This window comes from Phalacrocorax carbo, chromosome 2 (assembly GCF_963921805.1).
Source record: "Phalacrocorax carbo chromosome 2, bPhaCar2.1, whole genome shotgun sequence".
NCBI classification, from domain to species: domain Eukaryota; kingdom Metazoa; phylum Chordata; class Aves; order Suliformes; family Phalacrocoracidae; genus Phalacrocorax; species Phalacrocorax carbo.
Genome location: NC_087514.1, coordinates 60413018 through 60437501, shown reverse-complemented (window position 1 = coordinate 60437501; position 24484 = coordinate 60413018). Strand labels below are relative to the sequence as shown.

General features: G+C 37.6%; 1 protein-coding gene across 1 annotated transcript in view; it reads left to right on the top strand.

Annotated features, from left to right (window-relative positions):
* Positions 1-429: 429 nt before the first annotated feature.
* CDH19 (cadherin 19) overlaps positions 430-24484 on the top strand; it is a 73424-nt gene continuing 49369 nt past the window's right edge. Inside the window, exons 1-2 of the mRNA XM_064443081.1 lie at positions 430-546; positions 12448-12539. The gene's annotated coding sequence lies outside the window, so the exon portion shown is untranslated. The remainder of the gene's footprint in view (positions 547-12447; positions 12540-24484) is intronic.

The following is a 24484-nucleotide window of genomic DNA, read 5'->3' as shown; positions in this document are numbered from 1 at the left end:
GGGAGAAGCAGTAGGGCAAAACCAAGACTGTTGAAACTCTTTTCTTTGACTAACTTTTGTGACTACTCTAAATTGATCACTTGTTTCCCTGACTAATCTCTAAAAGAGGGCATATCCCTTTCACTTGCAAAATACTCTCACACAAAATGAATTACCTTCCCACCACCTTGGTTACTTGCCAGGGAGTACTTTATTTTTCCACTAGGAAAAAGAAAATCAGCTTGTATTTTACTTGCTAGAGCCTTCTGCATTTTAATTTTGAAGTCTGAATGAACATCAGAGAGGCCTTATGATGTTTTGCACAAAAGTGCCTGTGTTCATAGTTTTACTCAGGGCACCCAAAATAGCATGCAGTAAGCAGTGTCATACTGTGAGTTTTCAAAACTAAAAGCAGAAGTGACTTATACTAGCAGGAAGCTGTAACTCCTAAAGCTTTCCACGGATCTGTGAACTAAAAGAGAACTGCTTACTTCTCTGCATTAGATGTTTAATTCAACTTTTACAATACCCATTTCTTTAAATCAAGAAGGCCTTGAGGTTACCCAGGTAAGATTTCTATCTTTTTTTTCTGTATTAAATTCAAAAATCAAACTTAAAACATTTAGCTGGCTGTCTCCGGTGCAAAAACCACAACAGGCAAAGACAAACTCAGAAGCCACTCAAAACCTCTAGAAGGAGAAATCTGCTTTTTTTTTTTTTTCCCTCAGAGTCCACTGGCTAACTTCCATAGCTGTGGAAATCCAACTTTCTAAGTTGGATTTACCAGAGGAAATACTTACTATGCCTGTTTTGTGTTCAACTTGCACATTAAAATTTTCATGCTGATTATCGTTCTGTTTTTGCAAGACCCCCACCTCTGACAGACTGCTTGTGATTGTTTCATCTACATTTAGGCAAGTGATTGTCACTAAAGTGTGTTTATGAATTCTGAGGGTGACATCAAGAAGAGTTAAAAGTCTCTTGTTTTACAGGAACACTTAGAAATACTCACTGGCTTGCTACTCTCCATTCTACTGTAGCAATAATATATATTTTTTAAAAAACCTTGTCTTCAATTTACATTCATGTTTCTGTTCCCATTTCTTTTTATAATTCCACACCTAGCAACTGAAAAGTCTTTCAGACCACAAAAAAAGGGATATCTCTACTTTTCTTGGATCTCAAGTGTAAAATGGCAATTTGTTAATAACAAGATGTTCAAAGAGAAATGTAGTACATATACGCTATCAAAATGTTTGTATTGCATGTTTCTTTCATAAGCCTTCTATTAGGAGGTACAGCTACAATTTATTTTTCATGTTCAGACTCTCCGATTAGACTGTAGTCAAAAAACAGCCAGTAGAATATAGACCAGAGATATTTAATAGCAGTTGATTGGTTATTAAAATGCTGAATGACTACCATCTTGTTAATTTCTACAAATTATTTTGGTATGGAACTGGTAGGAATTACATGGCATTTGGATTATGTATATTTTTTAATAGATTGTTATTTAGAATCATTTGTCATTGCAAAAGCATTCCAGATAAACTACCAGGAAAAAATTGAACTAAAGTGCAAAAATTGACTTGTGGACTCAGTTTTAGGAGTTATAATGATATATTCCAGTGTTCAGTATTTTTCTGCGAGAGGTGTTGAACTAAGCACTTGTATAAAATGAATACAGGGCTGTGTCTGGAGTTCAGGCTTCCTGCATTTTTACAGACTAAAAAATGAATTAGTGTAAGAGCGAGCAGACAATGAAAATCCATTCTTGGAATTACTTTTAGGTAAAGGAGGGGGGAAGAAAGAGGAATTTGCCCCCAAAATACTTTAAGAAAAGTAGCTTAAAATTGAAGAACAAAATTACAAATCTTCTATGGAAAGCCATGTATTTTTAGGACATAGATTTAAACACTTCAACCTGGTGTTAGGTAATATATGAAATTATAATGCACATTTTACATTCAGAACTCTTAAAAAGTAGAATATTTAAAAAATTAACTCAATATGTTCCCTCTCTGTTTCAGAATGCTTTACAATCACCAACCTGAAGTAAATATCAGACAATATCAGCACATTCAGGTGTTGAAATAAGAAAGCAATTTGTGATGTGCTATACAGGCAGATTTTAATGATGCCCATGCTTTAAGCTACCTATTACTTTTCATCATTGCCCTTAACTCATTGGGGTGAAACATCCATTATGTAATCTTTGCATCACATTCACTATAAATATACTTGGAAACTTCTTGTTTAGCTTAATCAGAAAGATTTGGCTATTCCTTAAATCAGTCCAAATTAAAACACATAATTTTGCCAACAGATCGAACAATACAATAGACAATACTGAATTAAACTATTAGTTCTTTTGTAGGTGAAAACCATTATTCTCATTTTACTTTGCAAGTCACAGGAAGTCTTGATTTCTACCAGAGGCAGTGCAAATGGGTTCACCACAGTCCTGTATGGTTTTCTTTTTCTCTATTTCAACTATGTTCTCAAGCTCTTTTGAGACTACGTGATGATAAAGGAATAAAGGAGAAACATAATGTCTTCCTTATCCATCCTTTCAATCCTCTTAACCCAGCAAAATATTTGTTTCCGAAGATGAATGAATCAAGAGGCCAGAGAGTGTGTATGGTAATCTCAGCTGCCCTGGCTATCCTGAGTATTGAGGGAGGTTTCATTCCAGACCCTGCTAAGTAGACAAGGTACATATCCATCACAGGGGGAAGTTGAGGAGGATGGAGCAATGTCAACAAGACCACATGGGACAGACCTGGGAACATTGGATACACAGATCCAGATCTCTCCACTGCTGCGTTGCCTGTAGCATAAAAGGAACTGCAATTGCTGCTGCTAACAAGTTGCAACTGTTAACAATGTTTGCAAAGGACATTACTCCCAGCCTTTGTCAGGGACACAAACATAGCGAAGACCTTGTAAATGGAAGGCGATATTAAAATAGAATCCCTCATTTTCAGGCCACTGACCTAACTATTAAATCAAACTCCTTTTGAGACAAAATAATTATAAACATTGAAAAAAACAACATAAAGGATATTCAACTGGGAAAAAAAAAGAAAAAAGTAAAGCCTCAGTAAAGGACTTTGTGTCTGCAAATATAGTATTGGAACTAAAAATACGATAATACCTGAAATAAGATTACTAAGGCTATCTTAAGGGAGAACTCTAAAGTTTACATATTCTAATGCAATGGATTTGTGGAGGACAAACTCTTTTTTTTGCATTGGAGCTATTTTTTTTCCTGACTTATGAATGACAGTTGTTGCAACCTTAAAATTGCTAACTAAACGTTAGAGGAAGTGTAAACTGTCACTTAACATTTTCTTGTTTTACTTTTTACATGAAGTTATGACACTTTGGAAGCCAAAAGACTTCCTAGTAAAGTAAATATAAAATATAAATAACGAAAGAATAACTGAATTCAGTGTGACTAAGCACAGCCTTTACATGTTTATTCTGATTCAAATCTAGCCAGGATAAAATCTTTCTGCAAAATAAACCCTTATTCAGTATTTCACAGATCTTTAAGACAGTCAGTGGTAAATAACATGGGTAAATGAAACAGCAACTTAAAGTTTTTGAAGGTTTATTTTGCTTGACAATGTTCTGTTCAAAACTGTTTTTACAACTATATTAAGCAATATTATACATTTTTATTGTATTAGTAAATATTTAAAATGTTCTGTCCCCATTTTCATGCAGCATAAAGAAGGTTTGTGGCTCTTCATTGTTAGAATTTTGATGGTGTAGCCAATCTTATGAGTTCTCTTTAAATACAATGACTACAAAAATTAAAAGGGATTTAAAGAGGCAGTGCTTGGCAAAAGGTAACGACACTATGGTTCCACATTGCTTTCTCGGTAGAGAACCTTTTTAGAATGGTGAATAGGCTATGTAGAATATGCGGGGAACAATTTACATGGCAACATGGTAAATTCCTCCCTCCTGTAGTTCATAAGTTGAAGTGGGATAATGCTCTCTGTCAAAACTGGTCATAAAAAACCAGAATCAAAAGACTTTGCAAAGAAAACTGTATTTATTTAGTGTCTCTTTAATAATTTGAAATTGTTAAATGAGATCTAGATATCCAAACTGGAATTTATGAGGAGATAGAACAAGGAGTTATGTCTTATATTACTTTGTAAACAGATTGTCATTTGCTGCATGCGATCTCAAGTGAACAGAGCTCACTTCCTAGGAGTTTTACCTGTGGTGACTAAACACGAGAGCCAAAACCCGAAAAGACGTGAATCTTTGTTAAATAATTTATCTGTGATTTCTGGACGATTGGAAGCACTCTGAAAATTTCGAGAAAACTGCCAACAAGCTTCATAAATAAAGCTGAGAAAATCATAACACAACAGCATGAAAGAATTTATATAATCCAAAATACTCTAAATGTTCTCTGCATATTTTCTGAGATTTACTAAAAAGAGTCATACAAGCACAAATGCCCATACAAAAGGCAATGCTCTGTGTTACATGTTGACATAAGGAGTATGAATGTGCAAATTGCTACAGAATGTACCTAAGTGCCCTGACACATTTGCACATATTTTTCAGAAGGTGGACACAGAGTAGGAATAGCCGTAACTTTGGTTGCGTTTTGAATTATCTGTGACATTTGAGGTGAGCTGAAATGGGATTTTTGTTCTCTAAATGGTGCAAGTTCCTTCTCTCTTTCATTCTTGAGATGGAGAACACAAAAAGACACCATTGTCCAAAGGTCAATGAGCTGCGACAATGGGTCATGCTCATGACACCCTTCCCAGGTGCCTCAGTTTCCCATGGAGTCCACAGGAAACTTGAGGGAAGGAGTGAAGGGAGAGGAGGACGTGCCGACACGATGCAAACTACAAACCCCGCATATTTGCTAACAAATTGAAAACAGTTCTAGTTTCGATTACTGCACTGTTCAGCTTCAGACAGCTGATCTCTCTGTCTTTCTCAATGAGATGCAGATAGCCATCGGAGAAGATTAAGGGCATTGCTGGTGCTCTTTTTATGTATCACTGATATACCTGGGCTAGACCAAAACTTTCTCTTAACAGTAATTCCCAATGGTAGATGAGCTAGAATGATTTATGCTACTTTATATCCCATGAGGTACCCCTGGAAAATAAAAAGACGTTTCTAGACAAATTAAGATGACAACCAGACTTACAGAACGGAAATGTGCAAGTGTATTGGTTTTCCCCTAACATCAAATTTAACATATAAATTGAATTGGTTTCAAATGCCAGATCATTAGATAGCTGGTGTACATGGCTATTTTCATAAAAGACTGACCCATGAAATGTATAAATAGCATTTGGAAATGTCACATAGAGATAACTGTGCTGATTGCTCAGCTTTTTATATGTATACTTCCAGGAGTGTGCAAATGTTATAAAATCAGACCCATTTTCTGGTGCCTTACATTGTTAAAGGAGAAGCCGCTGCCCGAGCATTCACAGACCATTCAGGAAGTTGCGCACACACCCTACCTGAGACTTTCACTGCTAGGACCAGAGTCCCTTCACAGCGGGCAGCTCCACTGAGCCGACAGCTGCCCCTTTTTGACTCACACACACTCAGTCTCACACGCTTTCTCTTCCCTCAGGCTCGACTCTAGTTTTCCCTTAAACAGCGTCTCCAACACAACGTACGCCAGATTAATTTATTGAGTGGTATGGCCATCAAAACCAGCTCGAGCTGGGTGCCTCCAGAGAGGGACCCCAAACAAAGAAATCCCAGAGCAATTAGACCCTTACAATTTAAGTTTCCCTCACCTCACATGATGATTTTGTCTGAGAGCAATATTTGGGTCTGGGGTCTTCTTGTTCTTTATTAGATCCTTTCTCTGTCTCCAGGTGGGACGTTCCTTAATGGACATCCATCTTAATGGATACATCTTCTGCTGATGGTTGTGGCTACCTTTTCTGTCTGGTTTGCACAGATTTCAGTATATGGTCAGCATATCTAGGTGAAAGTTCACAGCTTGCAGCTTAAGGCTTTGACAAGCCTTTCTACTAGTGGTATGTGTCGGATTCTGTTTGAGCTAGACAGTAACTTCTGGAACAACGTGTAATATTATTCTACTCAATTCTTTCTCTCAGCTACTTTTTAAAGTGATCATCTTATGAAAAGATTTTTTCCCCACTTAAAGATTATGGGAAAACAGAGTCTGGACTCAAAGACTGCCACAGTTTAAGACCAATTTGACAATGTGGAGGCTAAATGGCCTCAGTTGCCTGAATATTTTAATCACAGCTGTATGAATTTAAAAGTGACCCGAATCCCCTGACCTTCGGGCTGGCAGGGGGAGATGGTGCCCTCCAAGAGAAAGACCAGGAAGGTCAGCACAGCAGTCCCCACTGTGTGGTAGAGAGTCTGGTCTGGGGCCATGGGGGCCCTTGGGGTTTCTCTGTTTCCCTCTTAGAGTCCTCCCACATGTACCCAAATAGTTCCTCCTCCCACATAACCCTGGTGTTCCTCCCCTGTGTACCTCTGGGTTCTCTCCCTGAGCAACCCCAACCCCATCAATTACAGGTTCCACAGGCAATATCTGACTGGGACCCCTCATTCAAATCCTCCTAGCCCCCCACACCAGCCCATGGTGTGACTGTGGCTGTGGCCCAGCCCCTCTGGACTTTTCTCCTCTGCTGGCAGATCCCGCAGCCGTGGGGAGGCTGATTGCTCCTGACATACTTCTCTGTTGTGGTGACAGGGCTGCTCCCTTGTGCAGTGGAGTTCACGTTCTAGCACTGCCGGGCCCAGCAAATTTCTCAAGAGGTACATCAGTAGGAGCAGCTGACACAGAGCAGCATTGCAAGCTGCATGGAATAGGATCCTGATCCCCCCTCAGGTGCTAAACCAAGGCCAGATCCTGAACGGTCCTCTTTTGGTGGGCAGAGCTAGTTAGTTCCACCACTAACATCTGAATGATCCAGACAAGTAACTGCCTCCTTTTAGCCACCCAGCATTAACAAAGCAAAAATTTCCTATTACACTAAGTCCTTAAAAACGAACCTAAGAACTAAGTTATATTAAAAAAGAATTCTCAGCAGATAATATTATTTCCTGCAAATGAAATTATTCTCTCAGAAGAAATAAAAATTTAAAGCAGGAACTTAACCCCAAATACAGTGTCTACAAGCATGGGTTTGTTGCATGTGTGAAGCATTCAGAGAAACTGTGAAATATAAATTTATAATCACATTTTCCAGATATATTCTACAAACTAGAAATGTAAATAATTCAAAGGTATGCATAACTTGTAAGGTGTCATAAATCATGGATTTTTGCTTTTCTGTCTATTAGGTTTTTAGTTGTGTGGTTTGCCTTTTTTTTTTCTTTCTTTTTTTTTTCTGATCGATAGCCTCTCCAGAATAATAGCTGATTTTCAAGTGGAGAAATACTGCTTAAGCCTGAGATGCTATAACCTGATTCAGCCTATCTTGGTTTAAAATTAAAACAAGGCAGCACAGTAAAAAGTTTTGCATCATAAAAATGATAGACTGTACTCCTGTGTATTACTAATCATAAATGTCAGAGTAAAAAGTATACTATTTCAGTAGGATGGCTGAAGATAAACTCTGTTGGAATAATTTCAGTGGTCTTTTACACACAGCAACTTTAGGTTTCTAGCAATTTTTAATTGTTGTGTGTAGGCTTTCTTTTTTTAAGTATGTAGGAGCAATATTGACTATACCTGAACCAGGAAAGTGAGATGAGCCTACAGACTCATGTAGCAGAAACTGTTGGAGAATGAACTGACACCAAACTGAAATCATATTCACTTGTAATGTGTGAAAAATGTGATAGGTTCAATATATATGTGAAAAAATCACAGGAAACTATAAAGTGAGGAAATAAAGAAAACTTTTTTTGCTTTGATGTTCTTCCATGTACAAAAGAAACATGTTTCTTTTCTTTCTTCACTATGACACGGTATTTATGATTTACATATGATAGTATGATACCATGGTAGTATGACAAGGTAGTAATCATATTGATCATAAATCATAATAATCATATGGAAGAAAAGCATTCTGGTAATCGTCTGTGTTAAGTAGGGACTTAAAATATGCGAGGAAAAGTTTCCTGAAGATTTTTTAATATACTGGAAAACATGAAGAAATGTCAACTCCTTTGGATAATATTATTTCTCTTATTGACTCTAGAGACAAATGTTTTCTATGAAGTCCTTATATTATAATTCAAAGTAACTTGTACCAAGAAGATAAATAGTGTGTTTTATAAGAGTTTTCAACATTATTTTAAGCTAGTTAATCTATCAAACGTCTTTGTTCTGTTTTAATTTCCTTTACTGGAGTCATGTATCTCTACCTAAAATGCAAATAATATCCAACAAAGGAACTGTGAGCTATACTCCTAAACGCAAATTAGTACTAACATATTTAACAAGATGTACCTTGACCTTCAGTACTATTAATACGAATTCACGTGTGAAAGAACTTCAAAAAATATAATATTTCTGTGGGGATGGCAATAAGTTTAAGAATGCAGTTCATCTGCCCTGTTTGTAGATGTCTTTTAGGTAATCTATTATCTTAGGCTAATTGTCAAGATCCTCTCTGGACAGAAGGAAAGTAGTTTAGACTTTATATGTTAGTTACCTTTCTTGCAATGCAGTAAAATACATATGCCTTTCTCTTTCCATTGACTATTGAGGGAGCTTGCACATTACACTAGGTCTTTAAAATTTCAGGTGCTTAAATTAATAAATGCAGTCCTAAGAAAAAATGGGAGCCTCAGGCTTTGTATTATTAAAAACAAAAAAGCTTCCTATGTCATAAAGAATAATCATTCTCAGGCATGGAAAAAAATTAGATAAACATTTAGGTTATTAGCAAGCATAAAATATCTATGAGTCCACAATAAACACTGAAATATTTCATCTTATAGTCACAGTTTTTCAATAAAAAGGAACTTTATTCCATATTATGTTCTGTTCTTCTGGTAATAAAATTAATTTTTCTACCTCATTTAGCAGTTGTATTTAGCAGGCAATGATTCTAGAACTAGAATTAATTCACACAAATAGTACTAATAAAGGTAAAGTAATAATATTGTAAAAGAAGTAACAAGCAAAGATAAAAAAAATAAAATTAAACATTTTGGACATTTTAACTTTGGCCAAGGCTCTGATATATCTTGTCAAAGTGACAGTGGGTACCTGTGGAGAAGCACTGGATGTTTTTTCCTCAGCAGAAACTGTGAATAAGTTTGATTTAACTGAGGCAGAGAGGCTGCAAATTGATTTCTTGATTCATTTAGGACACAGTCAGAGGTAGCATATAGAAAACCCTAGAGAGAAGAGGACAGCATTATTGTTTCCTTCCTTAACAGGTGTAAAAGGTTGGAACTCTGTCAAGTGACGGCAAGTTCATCTGTGTAAAAGACAATGTAAGGTATTTGCCCATCAGACACATCGATTGGTTGATGCAAGGGAGAACCATAGGTGACAGCCTCAGCAACTTCTGATGCCTTGCTGCTTCCCGCGGATGGGGGAAGGAGATAACCAAGGGATGCTGAGTGAGCCGAGCCCTGCTGCCAGTCATACCACCAAGCTCAGGCATGCAGGCTGCCACTGCACTGCTGATAAATCAGGGGAGGTTTATTAGGCACAGCCTGCTCAGTCTTGCCCTATATTGCTTCATGAAGTTAACGGTTAGTTAAAAATTGGTCCAAAATTAGTTCACAGTTAAAAAATAAAATTTAAAGCAATATATTCTCACATCCTTCTCAAAAGAGAAAATGAATTTAAAGAAAACAACCCTTTTCAAGTTTGGAAAAACTAAAATGGCACACTGTATGGTCTTTAGATGGAAATATATTTTTATTTCTAAACACCAACATATTTATGAACAATGGTCATAAAACATCATGGAAACAATTTTTTGCTTTAAAAAAAAGTTTCAGTTAAGTATCCTGCACTGAAGTTACAATGACTTAAAGATTTTTGGAGGGCATTCCTCTAGTAGTAATTGTTAGTAGTAGTTAGATCTTCAGGACTTCTCCATTAGGTAGCTAGCTATAGATATATATTGGTGTCATGATCCTCTGTTGGGTTGAACAATTTGGCAGAGGTAAAACCCCCTTGCTTTCCAACCAACCTCAGGTAGCTCTGGGTGGTTGGGGGCAGCTGGGCTTAACTTCTGATTAACTCCAATGTGTTATCGTGACTAGGTTCCTTTTACATTCTCGGAAGCAGAATTAAGACTCAAAATGGAGTCAAGTGCCAAGTCGCTTTATCCAGCCAACAACAAGTATGCAAGAGAAAAGGATAGAAAAGAGTGGGAAAGGGACAGAGTTGCGATAGTTACCACCATGCACCCATGGCATCCCGTCAGTTCAATGTATCTTCATATCCAGTGGAGGAATGTTCCAGAACACCCACCCGTCATGGTCACTGCTGGTTTCCCCTTTAATAAGATTGTTCTCTTGCACAGTCGATAGCTGTTTTGCATACCCACGCCTCCCACTCGGCAGTGGGCACATGCCCTGTACTGTCACTAGAGGGTGCTTGAAAGTTCTGAGGGTCCGAGCCCCCCGATATGTTGTCTGTCGACCCTGGACCCGGCACATGAGCAGGGGACTGGGGCCATGCGGTCGGAGACAGCACAGTGCGCACACATTCCTGCCGGGTAGAACTCGCTCGGTTGCTGTGGTGATGGGGCCTCGGTGGCTAAACAGTCCTGCTCGATTGCCGTGGTAATTACACTGTCCTGCTCGGTTGCCGTAGTGATCAGGCTTCCTAGTTAAACTGTCCTGCCAACAATATTGAGACGAGTTTCTGGTCCTTTACAGTTGGTAAGTTTGCATAAAGTTCTGTGCATTTACCACTACTTACCATTTATTTAAAAAATAAACTACGTATATAAAACAAAGGAAACAATTTGATAGCATGTTCATTAAATCACATATAAAATCCTTAATTTGCAAATATAAATTGGGGTTAGCTTTTGATCATTTACAAAATGCTGGCTGTACAGCAATAGTCCACCGGTGAATACTAATGGTGTGTTAAAACCCCATCCTTTTTACTGTTGGAAATTATTTTACACTTTGAACTTTTGAAATACTTCTAAAAATGCAGTAACTATATATATATTCAGTTTATATTTTGTTTTCCAATATCCATGATGTCCTCTAACGCTCCCATTTCTAAATCTGTGATAAAGAAAACAAAAATAGTTACAATGTCTTTCTCTTGTAACCTTTCTGCAGACGACAATTATGGCAGGTGATTCTTTTACCATGTTTTGAGATTAATTTCCCATTTGCTGATAACCTTAAGCAAAACCTATAGAGTTCAATTTACTCCATTAAACTCAACCCAGTCAAAGACCTCTTTCTATAAAAAACAAGAAAGCCAGGCAGAATCTTGGTTATCCGATGGGTAAAGTGATTAAGGTCCAAGAACTTTCTGGCTTGCACTGGTTCTTGTATTTAGCCAGTCTTTGTGATATTTATGTATTAGTTAGGAAATTGTGCTAAAATCTTACCAGAAGACATTATCTTGAAATATTAATTTTCTTTCAGTTCTTTTTATGTCTCTGCTTCCTACACAGAAAAAAACCCTATTGTTTTAGACATATTATCTAAGCATTCTAAAGAGGAATAAGCATTTGGATTTAACAACTTTTTTTTTTTTGGGGGGGGGGGCGTGGGGGGGTGTGGTGTGTGTTCAGTTTGTTCAATTCATAGCATATGATTTCCCCATTCAAACAACAAACAAGAGGGACTGACCAGGGTGATGTTAGAAAAGAAGGAAAAAGCAGCCTAAAGTCATGGTGCTACTGAAAAAACTTATGTTAAACTATAAGTTACAAACTATAAACTATCCTTTAAGAGGATTTCAGAAGAGCAAGGTAGTCATAGAGTAGAATCCTGGAATCATAGAGTCATTAAGGTTGGGAAAGACCGCTAAGGTCATCAAGTCCAACCATCAACCCAACGCCACCGTGCCTCATGGTCCTTTGAGGAGGTAAAAAGGGGACTTCTTACAATTCATTTACCACTTCACACAAAACCCCCTGAATTTTTAATACAGAACAATGTTCCTCTGAGACCTGGTGGAGGAAGTGCTCTTCAAGGTGAAGTGCTTGCATTGCAGATGAATTATGTGGCCTGTATACTGAATCAGTTACTGTTTCCACAAAGATGCTGTTGTAAATGCAAAGTGACTGAATTGCAAGAATCCTGATAATAGATCATATTTTGCTTTAAGCTTGCCTTTTCACAAAACCTGCTTGGCTTTATTTGATCCTAGCTACAAATATTTCTGCATCCAGTTTGATATAAATATTTGGGGAAAAAAATAATCAAGTTTTGTGATCAGCAGAGAAAAATGCCCCCTTTTCCTGTTTCTGTGAAGCAACTGGATTTGCATGTGATAACTGTTTTTTTCCTTCTGATTCTCTTTAACAGAGAAAGATATTTCTTTGAAGCATTTCAGAGAATTTAATCAGCTTGGAATTTTTAAACTTTGAAACAGCTCAGACTTCAACCATTTCCTCAAGGTAAAAATATTTTTTTTCAAGCAAATTGGAATTTTAAGCAGTAGTACTGTTCTATTTATTTATTTTAAATATTGTTGCATGCGTTCTGTAAATCTCACCTGATATCAAGGAGAGAAAATGGCAAGACATCTCAAAAGGTAAATGCAGAAGAGCTAAAGTCCCTTATCTACTCCCTGTTCTAGCTGGCATGTTACATCTTCTTCTTTTGGAGGTTGTGCGTGAATGTTTCATACATTTGTTTCTTTTACTTTTACCTAATCCTTCTTGACACTCTTTCAGCAATGAGCAGAGTCAATGCATTAGATTTGTTGGTTACTCTACAAAGTAGAGCTTATTTTCATGTTCTGCTAAGAAAGCTTGAAACCCTTATATTTATTTTTTAGGAAAATTACACTTTCTGTCCAGTGGGGATTTCTTGTTTTGTTTTCACATTGCTATGCTAGCACTCTGAGCATGGATAACAGCCCTGGCCACTTGCCAGAGAGGGGAATTTCTGTGCCATGCTTAAGATTCCATAGCACCTTGCCAATACCCTGTCCCTGTTTCTATTCCTTTGTTACCGCACGTCTGTGAGGGTGAAATAGTACAATAACATAATCAGCATTAGCGACATACATTTCAGTTAATATTTCAGTTAAGGGCAAGAAGGTCACAGAAGTAATTTGAAGGAAAATGAGAGGGAAAATGTACAGAATTTACTCTCGTGGCTGACAGTTGCTGGTAATAACAGCAAGAACTCAGAACTAAAATATTTTCAATGCTTTTTTGTACATCCTTCTCTATAGCAAAACTGTGAGACCAGGGAGTAATCCCAGTTTATCTCTACATGAACTTTCAGCCAGTTGTCTAAATACTTTAATCTTAGGGTTTTTTAAACAAAGCACTAGTGAAATTATGATGCACTACTGAATGAAATTTCATCCCAAGGTAATTGAGACCATCTCTGTATTTTGAAAATGCCCTGCATGGTAAAGTACCCTTCCATTCATTACACTGGCATATAATGTCCTTCGTGAAAACAGTGAAATATATTTCTCTGATTAAGGCACTGATTTTCAAAGTGTCCTTTTCATTCTGAGTGTCCAGAGGACAGATATTTTCTTTAAAATTAACACTTACTGTTGAAGTCTAAATAGGCTGTAGCATGCAAAATACAAGTTCATATGTTCTGTAACAGCCTTTGAGGGGAAAAAAAAAAAAGAAGTAACAAAAAAAAGCCATGAAAACTACTTTTGTATAAGACATCCTGAATCATAAGACATCTTCTTATCAAAAATGTTTTCCATAAGAGACCTCTAAAAAGTCAAAACATGCTGAACAGAAGTGGAGGTTGGAGAAGGGAAATGAGAGAAAAAACTATCATTAAGGCAGCTGCCTATGTTATCTCACAGCTCATGAGAGCTTCCTGGACAAAGCAAAACTTACCTAAAATCACAAAAAGAAACCCCAAACCTTCCATTATTTTATGGGACAACAAAAGAAATTTATGATAGTGACATATCTAACCATTCCTTGCTGTATTTCACTTTTGTTATCAATCTTTTTATTTCTCTGAATAGTTTTCCACATCTTGTTGCCTTCATGCCATTTATCCATTATTTACAAGGCAAGAATCTATAAAAGGACCCAAACCATCTGAAATGATTGGAGATAGCTGGCATGACACAAAATGTAAATCTAGTGATAAAGTCTGATAGCATGATGAGCAGTGGAATGCCATTCAGGGAGAAATATAGGTGTCAGTCTGCTCTATGAATTAAGTGAGCAGGGGAAACTTTGAGGTTCAACATCCTGCTGAAAGCTGGCACTAGAATTAAAATGCAAGAAAAGAATGAAATAAAGCAACATAAAAATACAATAAAGCTGTAGTGGCAATTCCCATCTGGGCTGTTCTTTTCACATTTGCAGGATTAAAATGAATAACGGATGTACTCAGAAATCTCATGAAAAAGAGCTACAGAATTCATTAATCTAGGGAATTAAATTATATAGAATTGGTTCTCTAAGACATTGGAGCTATAGGTAGATTTGATGATTAAAATGTCCCAAGTTATAGGTAGATTCAATGATTAAAATGTCCCTATCCATTTACTAATGCAAAGTTCCCAAAGAATGTTTATGATATTTATAATATTTACCAATGCTATTTAGGAAATTTGCAGTGCAGCAGGCCTGGTTTATGGTTTTAATCTGCCCAGTTGCTAAATGTTGTATAAAGCAGAAGGTGTGGGGAAGGAGGGCAAAATTAAAAAGAGAGAAAAAGTGTTATTGTTCTCAGAGTTAGTGGCTGATCTCACATGAATTCAAAGAAAAAGATTTTCAGTTCATTATCAAGAGGCTGAGAAGCAAGGGATTAACTGAACTAAGCAAATATATAATTATTTTTTATTACTTAATTTTGTCACATCCGTCTTGACACCACCTAACCTAACAGTTGACTATGCCACACGCTTATTTTAATCCAAAAGAATGCAGTACCCCTGACTAGATCACTCTGCCCATGACAAAACTATTTGATTCATAACACATTGATCAAGATACTTCTCCTTCAGTCTTGTTCTTCCACATCTTTCTTGTTACTTGAGCGGTGTCACTGCAAATTATATCTGTGGACTGGGAACAACAACGATTGACTCCAGTCCCATTGTTTTCAAGAGATATTGCAAAATTCAAAGTATGTTGTCCTCTGTTACTGTTACATCAACATGGCTTTTATAGAGTTTAACAGCTCAGTTTGAGCAACTTTTTTGAAATAAACTCTTAATAAATTAAGAAAATAACTCTTAACATCTCTTAACATGGAAAGGAATACTGTTACCGTAACCTGGTTTCTTGTTCCTTTTCATTCTCCTTGACTTTTTCATAGGCTTACTATCCAACATACAACTACTTTTGAGACAGCATGTGGCAATCAAAGCCCATTTTTCACTAAGGGACTGACACCTATTTATTAAATATATATATAATCCATTAACAGTGGACTTTATAGGCCTAAATAATTTAAAACCATTAATGTCTGCAGGATATGAGTTCTGGCTTATATAAACTAGTGAATTAAGTCTTTGTCCATTCAGTTACTATGGCAACTTTATGGACTTGCCAGTTTCAGCTGGCTTGCAATGAATTAAAGTCAGAAACTCTGACAGACTCCTGAAATAAGGGGAATAATGTGGATAACTAGCTTTAAAGAAGTTAGATACCCATACAAACCTATTTCAGTAATTTCTTTTGCAAGAACTTATTTTGGGGGCAAATTTAAACAATCTGATTCAGTGAATCATGGCGTCTTTGAGCCTCAGGCATATTCATATGTTCATATGTTCATATGCATTGAAGTTGTGCACTCTGCTGTGTAGGAACCAGAAAATGCTCTCAAGCCTGATGAAGGAAAGGAAGTGTCTACAAGGCAGGCATACTGATGGCCAGGTCCAAGGCCAAGAAGTGGCTTGAAAAGTATCCATTCATTTCAATGGACTTTGAAGCGCTATTTCTTCCCTACAAATTTTCATGAACCACTGTGAAAGGATGAACTTTGAAAGAAGTACTGAAAGCCTTATGCATCATTTTCACAAAAAACATGCCTATCTCCATGAAGATGTCTCCTATCTCCTATCGTGGGATTTTCCTAAAATATTACTTCCTAGAGGAAACTCCCCAACTCCTCTCAGAAACATAGTCATTAATATAGTAAGGGATAGGAAATACAATCCATGCTTGTTTTTCCTGCTTTTCTCCATGAGCTGCTAGCTGACTTTTACAGAGACATATAAAAGGTACCAATGTAATTAGCAATAAAATGTACTGAAATGGTCATGACAGAAACAGTCCTGGTCATCTTTTGCTATCTAAACACCATAAGTCTCTAATTTCTATAGGTATGTTTCCAAGGTCAAACACTGGTTATTGTACAGGTGCTTCTATTTAAGAAAATCTGCGCCAGGGGAGGTTTAGATTGGATAGTAGGAAAAATCTCTTTCCTGAAAGAGTGGTCAGGCATTGGAACGGGCTGCCCGGAGAGGTGGTGGCGTCACCATCCCTGGAGGTGTTAAAAAAATATGTACATGTGACACTTCAGGGCATGTTTTAGGAGGCATGGTGGTATTAGGTTGACAGTTGGACTTCATGATCTTAGAGGTGTCTTCCAAGCTTAATGATTCTATGATCCTAGGGTTCTATGATTCCTGTCACTTAGCGCTCACCATGACCCTTACACTATTAGTCATCCTAGTGAGGATTTACTTTTAGTGTGAACTCCTTCTATTTCTACCTCTCTCCTCCACTTGATTTTTGGCGTAAGAAGCTCCTTTGAGTGAAAGGAAAAGTAGGTGATGAAGTTTAAAAATGTTGAGTTTGATTCTGCATTTTAACACGTTAGTAATACTGAGGATACCTGCTAAGCTGGAGATAGAAGAGCTAATGCTACAAAGTACATAAGCACTCTTGAAATAGGCAAAATTACCCTCTGAATGACTCACAGGGACTCTGGCTCAACAATATAATACAGCACGATTTATTTTTTATAATAGGTATCTACGAAGTAAAATATCAAAAGAAATTGGTACAGAGAGGCCTGATTGAGCCACAACGTTGAACAGAGAAGCAACAGAGGGTCACACAGGTAGTGGGAAGATAATGACATGTGAAGCAAGAGATTAAAAACTTGGTTAAAGGTGCAATAAACTGTTATTGCAGATGCATTACAGTGATGGGGACAGAACTGAAGAGTGAGTAGGTAGTTCATCAATCTTAGTGCAAACAGAAAAGCAGGTTTTAAATGAAGAATAAGAAAATAGTGGGGAGGGACCCTCACTGCCTCAGCTTCTCAGTGAGAAAGGAGAATTCAATGCAGGTTAAGAAGAGGAAAAATCATGTAATAAGGTAAAAAACTGGAAAATGGAAGAAATGAATGAAAAGTAAAAAAAAAAATCTAGAGCAGAATATATGGAAAAAAACCAAAATATTTTGCAGAGATAACAAAATATTGTAGAGATGTGACAAGGAAGGCCAAGACCCACTTGTAATTAAATCTGGCAATGCATGTCGAAGATAACAAGAAGGGCTTCTTTAAATACATCAGCAGGAAAAGGAAGACTGGGGATACAGCGGGCCCACTGCTGAACAAGGAGGGGGCCCTGGCGATGCAGGGTGCAGAGAAGGTGGAGTTACTGAATGCCTTCTTTGCCTCGCTCTTTACTGCTAAGGCTGGCCCTCAGGCATCTCAGCCCCCAGAGAAGAGAGGAGAAATTGGGACAAAGGAAGACTTACCATCGGTTGAGAAACACTGGGTCAGAGATCACCTATGCAAACTGGATCCTCACAAATCCATGGGCCCTGATGGGATGCACCCATGAGTGCTGAGGGAGCTGGCGATGTTCTTACTAAGCCACTATCCATCATCTTTGAAAGGTTGTGGAGGACAGGAGAGGTGCCCAAGGACTGGAGAGTAGTAAATGTCACCCCAATCTTCAAAAAGGGCAAGAAGGAGGACCCAGGAAACTATAGGCCAGTCAGTCTCACCTCCATCCCTGGGAAAGGTGATGGAGCAGTTCATCCTGGAGGTCATCTCCAGGCATGTACAGGAAAATAAGTTTATCAGAAGTAGTCAACATGGACTCAGCAAGGGGAGATCATGCTTGACCAACCTGATAGCCTTCTATGATGGCGTGACTGGCTGAGTCAATGAAAGGAGAGCAGTGGTTGTTGTCTATCTTGACTTCAGTAAACCATTCGACACTGTCTCCCATAACATCCTCACAGGCAAGCTAAGGACGTGCGGGTTGGATGAGTGGACAGTGAGGTGGATTGAGAACTGGCTCAACAACAGAACTCAGAAGGTCGTGATCAATGGAGCAGAGTCTGGATGGAGGCCTGTCACTAGCTGTGTTCCCCAGGGGTCTGTGCTGGGTCCAATCCTGTTTAATCATCAATGACCTGGATGAAGGGATAGAGTGTAACCTCAGCATGTTCACTGATGATACCAAGCTGGGAGGAGTGGCTGATATGCCAGAAGGCTGTGCTGCCATCCAATGAGACCTGGAGAGGCTGGAGAGCTGGGCTAAAGGGAACCTGATGAAATTCAACAAGAGCAAGTGTAAGGTCCTGCACATGGGGAGGAACAACCCCATGCACCAGTACGGGCTGGGGGCTGAACTACTGAAAAGTAGCTCTGTTGAGAAGCACCTTGGAGTGCTGGTGGACAACAAGCTGACCCTGAGCCATACTGTGCCCTTGTGGCTAAGAAGGCCAATGCTATCCAGGGATGCATTGAAAGGAGTGTGGCCTCCAGATCGAGAGGGGTTATCCTCTCCCTTTATTCTACCCTAGTGAGACCATATTTGGAGTACTTTGTCCAGTTCTGGGATGCCCAGTTTAAGAAAGACAGGGAACTGCCTGAGCAAGCCCAGTAGAGAGCTATGAAGATGATCAGGGGAGTGGAGCATCTCCCTTATGAGGAAAGGCTGAGATACTTGGGTTTATTTAGCCTGGAGAAGAGAAGACTGGGTGGGGATTTCATCAATACCTATAAATATCTAAAGGGAGGGTGTCAGGATGATGGGACTAGGCTCTTTTCATTAGTGCCCAATGACAGGACAAGGGGCAATGGGCACAAGTTGGAACACAGGAGGTTCCACCTCAATATGAGAAAAAGGTAATGTTTTATGTTCATATTCCTTTTTTATTCCCTGTGGTCCTTGCTTCCTATCCTTTGTGGCAAATAAGAAAAATCTTATTTCCTGTGAGGGTGCCAGAGCAGTGGCACAGGCTGCCCAGGGAGGCTGTGGGGTCTCCTTCCCTGGAGACATTCAAAACCCGCCTGGATGTGTTCCTGTGCCCCCTGCTCTGGGTGTCCCTGCTCAAGCAGGGGGGTTGGACAAGATGATCTCCAGAGTTCCCTTCCAACCCCTACCATGCTGTGATTCTGTGACTCTGTGATTTTGCCATCTTCAAAGACAACTGGTTGTCTAGCTTTCCTCTGTCAAGATTACTAGTTTAGAAGATAAGTAATCTTATCTACTAACAATAAAAATTAGCTGAAATAATATCAGCTGAATACTAGGCGTTACTTTGAAGTCTTTAACCATACTGAATTTTTAATGCAGTTTTCCACTGCTCTCACTGCTTGCCTTTTTTTTTCCCCTCTAAAGTAATGTAATACACCTGAAGAGTCACCAGAGTTTAAGGACCTCAGACAAAAGTGTGTTAAAAAGGCAGCATTTTACCAGGAGTATGTGTGGGTGTTCAAGGCACCCAATAATAGCTAGGAACTTTTCAAAGGCTATTTCCTACATAGTTATAATACATTACAAAACCCACCCAACAACACAGTATGACTTGAACCGTGACTTTTAGACAGGCAAGTTTCAAGACAAATTCTAGCAGTGTTTCTCATTTTCTGATTAATGGAGTTTTAGTCAAAAAGGAGTTTATAATTAATAAAAATGTCACAATATATCTTAATTTGATTCGAGGTAAGGAATATGTTGAATGATAATGTAAGTATAAACAGTATATCCCCCCCCCCCCCCCCCATTCCGCAGGAATACATATGTTGCATGTTCCAAGTAGCAAGATGATAAAAGAAAGTGGAATTATATTTTTTGGATAAGCATGAAAGTAATAGACAAAATTTATGCTCTGAGACATCATAGGAAGAAAAGGCAACTTGGCTATGAAGAGTGTGAAGACATAGGTCTGGGATACTATGCAACTTAGGTTTTTGTTTTGTTTTGGGTTTTTTTTTTTGTTTGGTTTGGTTTTTTGTTTATTTTTTTACCTGAAACTATTCTCTGATGTTATGCTAGGAATATCAAAAAGTCTAAAGTAACTCATATCCTTTAAAAATAACTTTAAAGTCAATAATTTTTGGAGGAGGCAATATCAATAGTTACAAAAGGCATTAGATTTTTAGTTGTTCTTTTTTCTTTTTTAATGACTGTCAGAAATTGTGATTGCATTAAAAAATATTCACAATTTGTAAATCTGATGGGATTTGTTGGACTATACCTGGAATATTTTATTCCATACCTTGAAACAGAACAGAAAAAAGAAGAAATCTTTTCTGAAAATCTTTGGCATGAAATTGATTATACAACACCCTTTATTTGGCCTGGATGACCTAATGCTCTCTTCCTATCTTGTTCTGAATACCTCGGTGCCTGGGAAGTGCTTACAAAGTTTAATGAAATAAAATAAGAACCACATTGGATTAATATATCTTCAGCATATGAGACAGATTAAAAAAAAGGATATTAGCCTTTACCATATTTGATAGAATGAGCGAAGAAAAAGGATAAGATATGTTCCTGCTAACGGAGCAAAAGAGTGAAATATTATAAAAAGGAATAACGGAGAGACAAGCCTCTGCTCATTGAGGCCTAAGCAGAACTGAAACTGAGGTTACTCCATTGCAGGAGATAATTCAAGATTCATCAGCTGAGAACCAGACTAAGAGAATAAAAAGTCAAGAAACAATATTATATTTTTAGCAAGTTTGTCAGTTTAGTCTTTTCCATCTCTACTTCTCACTACTGTGAAAACTACAAATACTCTTCAGTTTGTTGTCTCTATCAAAAAGCAGACAAATTCTATCCTTTTCTGCCTGATATTATTGCAAACTTTTTGAGGGAGGTGCATTTTTTCAGCATGTTTCCAACTGACCTCCACTGTGGCGGTGCACAGGGTGCACATATGTATGTATGCAAGAGACATTGTTCATGAATTTAAATTATGTCTTTGAACTGTATTATGTATCAGAGGAAATTAATGCTGTTAAAAGTAATTGTTCCCTGCTCTATTTACCTTAATATGTTTTATTAATAAACAGAGCACAGAGTTAATGGAAATAAAAAATTATCTTTTCATTTTCCTTGTTTTTTTTAAGTGAAGGCATGGTTTCTTTAACTGCTTGTAAGGGACTGGGTTTTAAGATTATTTATTTACTTTACAAGTGAGTCCCGGTAAGTTTCCTCAAATACAAGCATTTGAATTTAATTTCAGTTCAGTTTCGCATTGACATAGACTGGATGATTTCATTTAAGGGCGTTTCTGATTTACCTCATTTTATGTGGAAAACTGACTCTAAAGCCAAAACCATCAGTTTAACAATAAGTCAAATTATAGCAAAAAGCATCTACTTAACTGAAATGTTGAAGCTTCTTTTTATCCTTGGGCATTTCCTTTTTGGAGGAATTAAATCTCCTTTAAAAACAGGGGAAAGCGGAATTCATTGCACTATTAGTTTTAATGTATGCAAAGAATAATTATGAAAGAAAGCAAAAAGAGGAACCTGAACCCGAAAGAAAGTTTTGGGGGATTTCATGAAGTGCCTTCCTGAAAATGATTTGGCAAACAGATTGAAGTGCGAATCACAGAATGTGGTCCTTTACGTTCTTATGCTGACAAGTGGTTCTCAAGTACTGAGTGGTATCCTGCAGAGCCAAAAATGTTCCACTAGGATTTGCCCACTGAATCAACATCTTATAATTGTATTTGCTACTTCTCTACAATAAAAAGCAAATGCCAGAAGGCAAGAATTTCTGTTTTACTGTGTACATGTGTTAGTTTTTTAAATCAGCAAAATATTTATGCTAAAAGACATGAGTTGTCATAATTTTGTATAGTGCAAACTATCTTTAAAATAAATAATAGTAATAGTTAGGATAGCTACTATTAAAAATAAACATTTGCTAATTTTTAGTGTAGAGAGTGCAGTGTACCACAACTACTGGCATACCTGAATCTTTTAGCATCTTAGCATCTGTTTACTAAATTGATTTCTTCATCAGAATAAAATTGCTGAAGCTATTGAATGACTGCAGAAAATGACAATAATTTTTCATAAAGTTAAGTCCTAAGGTAAGCATTTCAATTTTTCTTTAACTAGGAAGCATCTGGACTAAAGTAGGATATAGCTGTATGGCAGAGTAGTCTGTGAAAAAGAGCTAAATATAATAATTAATTTACCCATGTTTAGACAAAAGACACAGATATTCCTACTTAATTTTCCCTTTTCTTTCAAATAACAAATAACAAATAACCTCTATTCTTCAGTTAATAACATGTGGAAAAACTATGTTTCGAAAAGAAAGAAGAGAAGATGCCACACCACCCAGGGAGAAATCTTAAAGGTTTCATTACCTTTGGGGAATCTGCTGGAGCTCTGTGTGTGTGTCAGTGTGGCATCCTTGGTGATACCTGCTGGTCCCTTTGGGTGACTTCAGTAGACTCCAAAAGAAACCTTTAATTCTTCTTTATTACTTTATGATGTTCCAGACTTAATTTTAATATTATCTTGGTTCCAGCAGAAAAAACAGTAACACAAGCACTCTCAGGGAAAGTTTACAGTAATACTGGATTGTATTTAGCTCCACCTACACACAGTGTTTACCTTAACCAGCACTCCCAAAGGTCACCGCTGCAGAACGAAAGCAGTCTGGCAGAGTCTTGCCCACCAGAAGTTTATCCTTCCCCACACACTCTATTCTGTTGATGGAAATGGTGTGGGTGACTCTTCCGTTGTACCCAGAGACTTTTTAGATGCGTTGAGACATTTTAGCAGTCTGTTTCTAAAGGAGCTCAAAGGAATTGCAATGAGAAAACTTGAGTCTCCTTCTGCCTCGGGCGTGACTGAAGCGTTTGAGGCTGTACTTCCAGCTCTGTGTAATATGATTGATAACAGTGAGTGAAATAATTATTTCATATTTCAAAATCATTATAATCTTTGTTGACAGAGTCACAGCAGTGACAACAGTCACCTAAGGAAAGTCAAACATAGGAATGCTGAACCAGACCCAGAAATACTGAGCTGGTCCCAGCTACATGTATCTCCAGCAAACTGCAGATCAGGAACCAATTGCTCAGTATTAATAATATTGGTGGAAGAGGGTTGAAAAAGGCAAGACACCAGCTATCTTATCTTTTATGATAACATCCATTAATAAATAGGCATTGTGCAGCCAGTTTTATATGACAAAAGTCAAGCAGAATAGAACAGCGCCAATAGTCACTGGCTTTAACTCAGAAAAAGGCTGTTTCTCCATGTTAGTTTAATCATGTCTTTTGGTGATTAATATAACTCCGCTAAGGGAATGAGAACGACCAATGATACTGTAGCATGAGGCTATAAAACATAGAATATGTTACCCAGTCCTCTATACTATCTCCTTTGGCTTGTTGGCTGAACAGAGAACAGCTCTATCACTTGTTTTGTTCAGTCACGGCAGGAAATCTCATCCTTCGGCTTTGACCCTTTTCCCCTCGCTTAAAACAAATGTCTTAGCTTTCCCTACAGTTCCTATAGAGTTTTAATGGGAGACATAGGATTTTAAGAAATAAAAATCATGATTTGATACTGTAAAATGTGTTTTGAATCTCTAGATGGACAGACTTCTGGCTACTGCTTGTCATGTTTTGAAGACTCAGGGTTTTGTCCTCTGAAATGCCATCTGGACTTTTTCTACACTGCCACAGATATTCTAGTAAAATACTAGGATCAGATAATATGTGTTAATATACTACCTGGAAAGATAGTCAGTAAATCATTATAAAACAATAGGAATGACAGGGTTTCTAGTCAGTCAGCTCTACACTGATTTAAAATCCACAGACTTAAAGGCACTAATCGACTAACATATTAATATCTCTAAAGCTATTTTGTCCATGTATAACTGACAGATAATTACTCTGGTGATTCTTTATAATAGTTTGAAGGCCTTCCCTAATGGTACAATAGCATAGTTACAAAACTAAGAAAATAATATACCAATTAGAATGAAGTGAAGTTTATATCACATTCATAATATCTAAGTAATTGCTCTCCATGTGAGTGAAGTGCTGGGTGACTAGAGGAGACACGTGCAGCCATACTGTGTTAATATGCACTACCAGTCAATATAATTTGGCCAAATGTCACATCAAGACATGTGTTAAAGAAGACACTTCTCGAG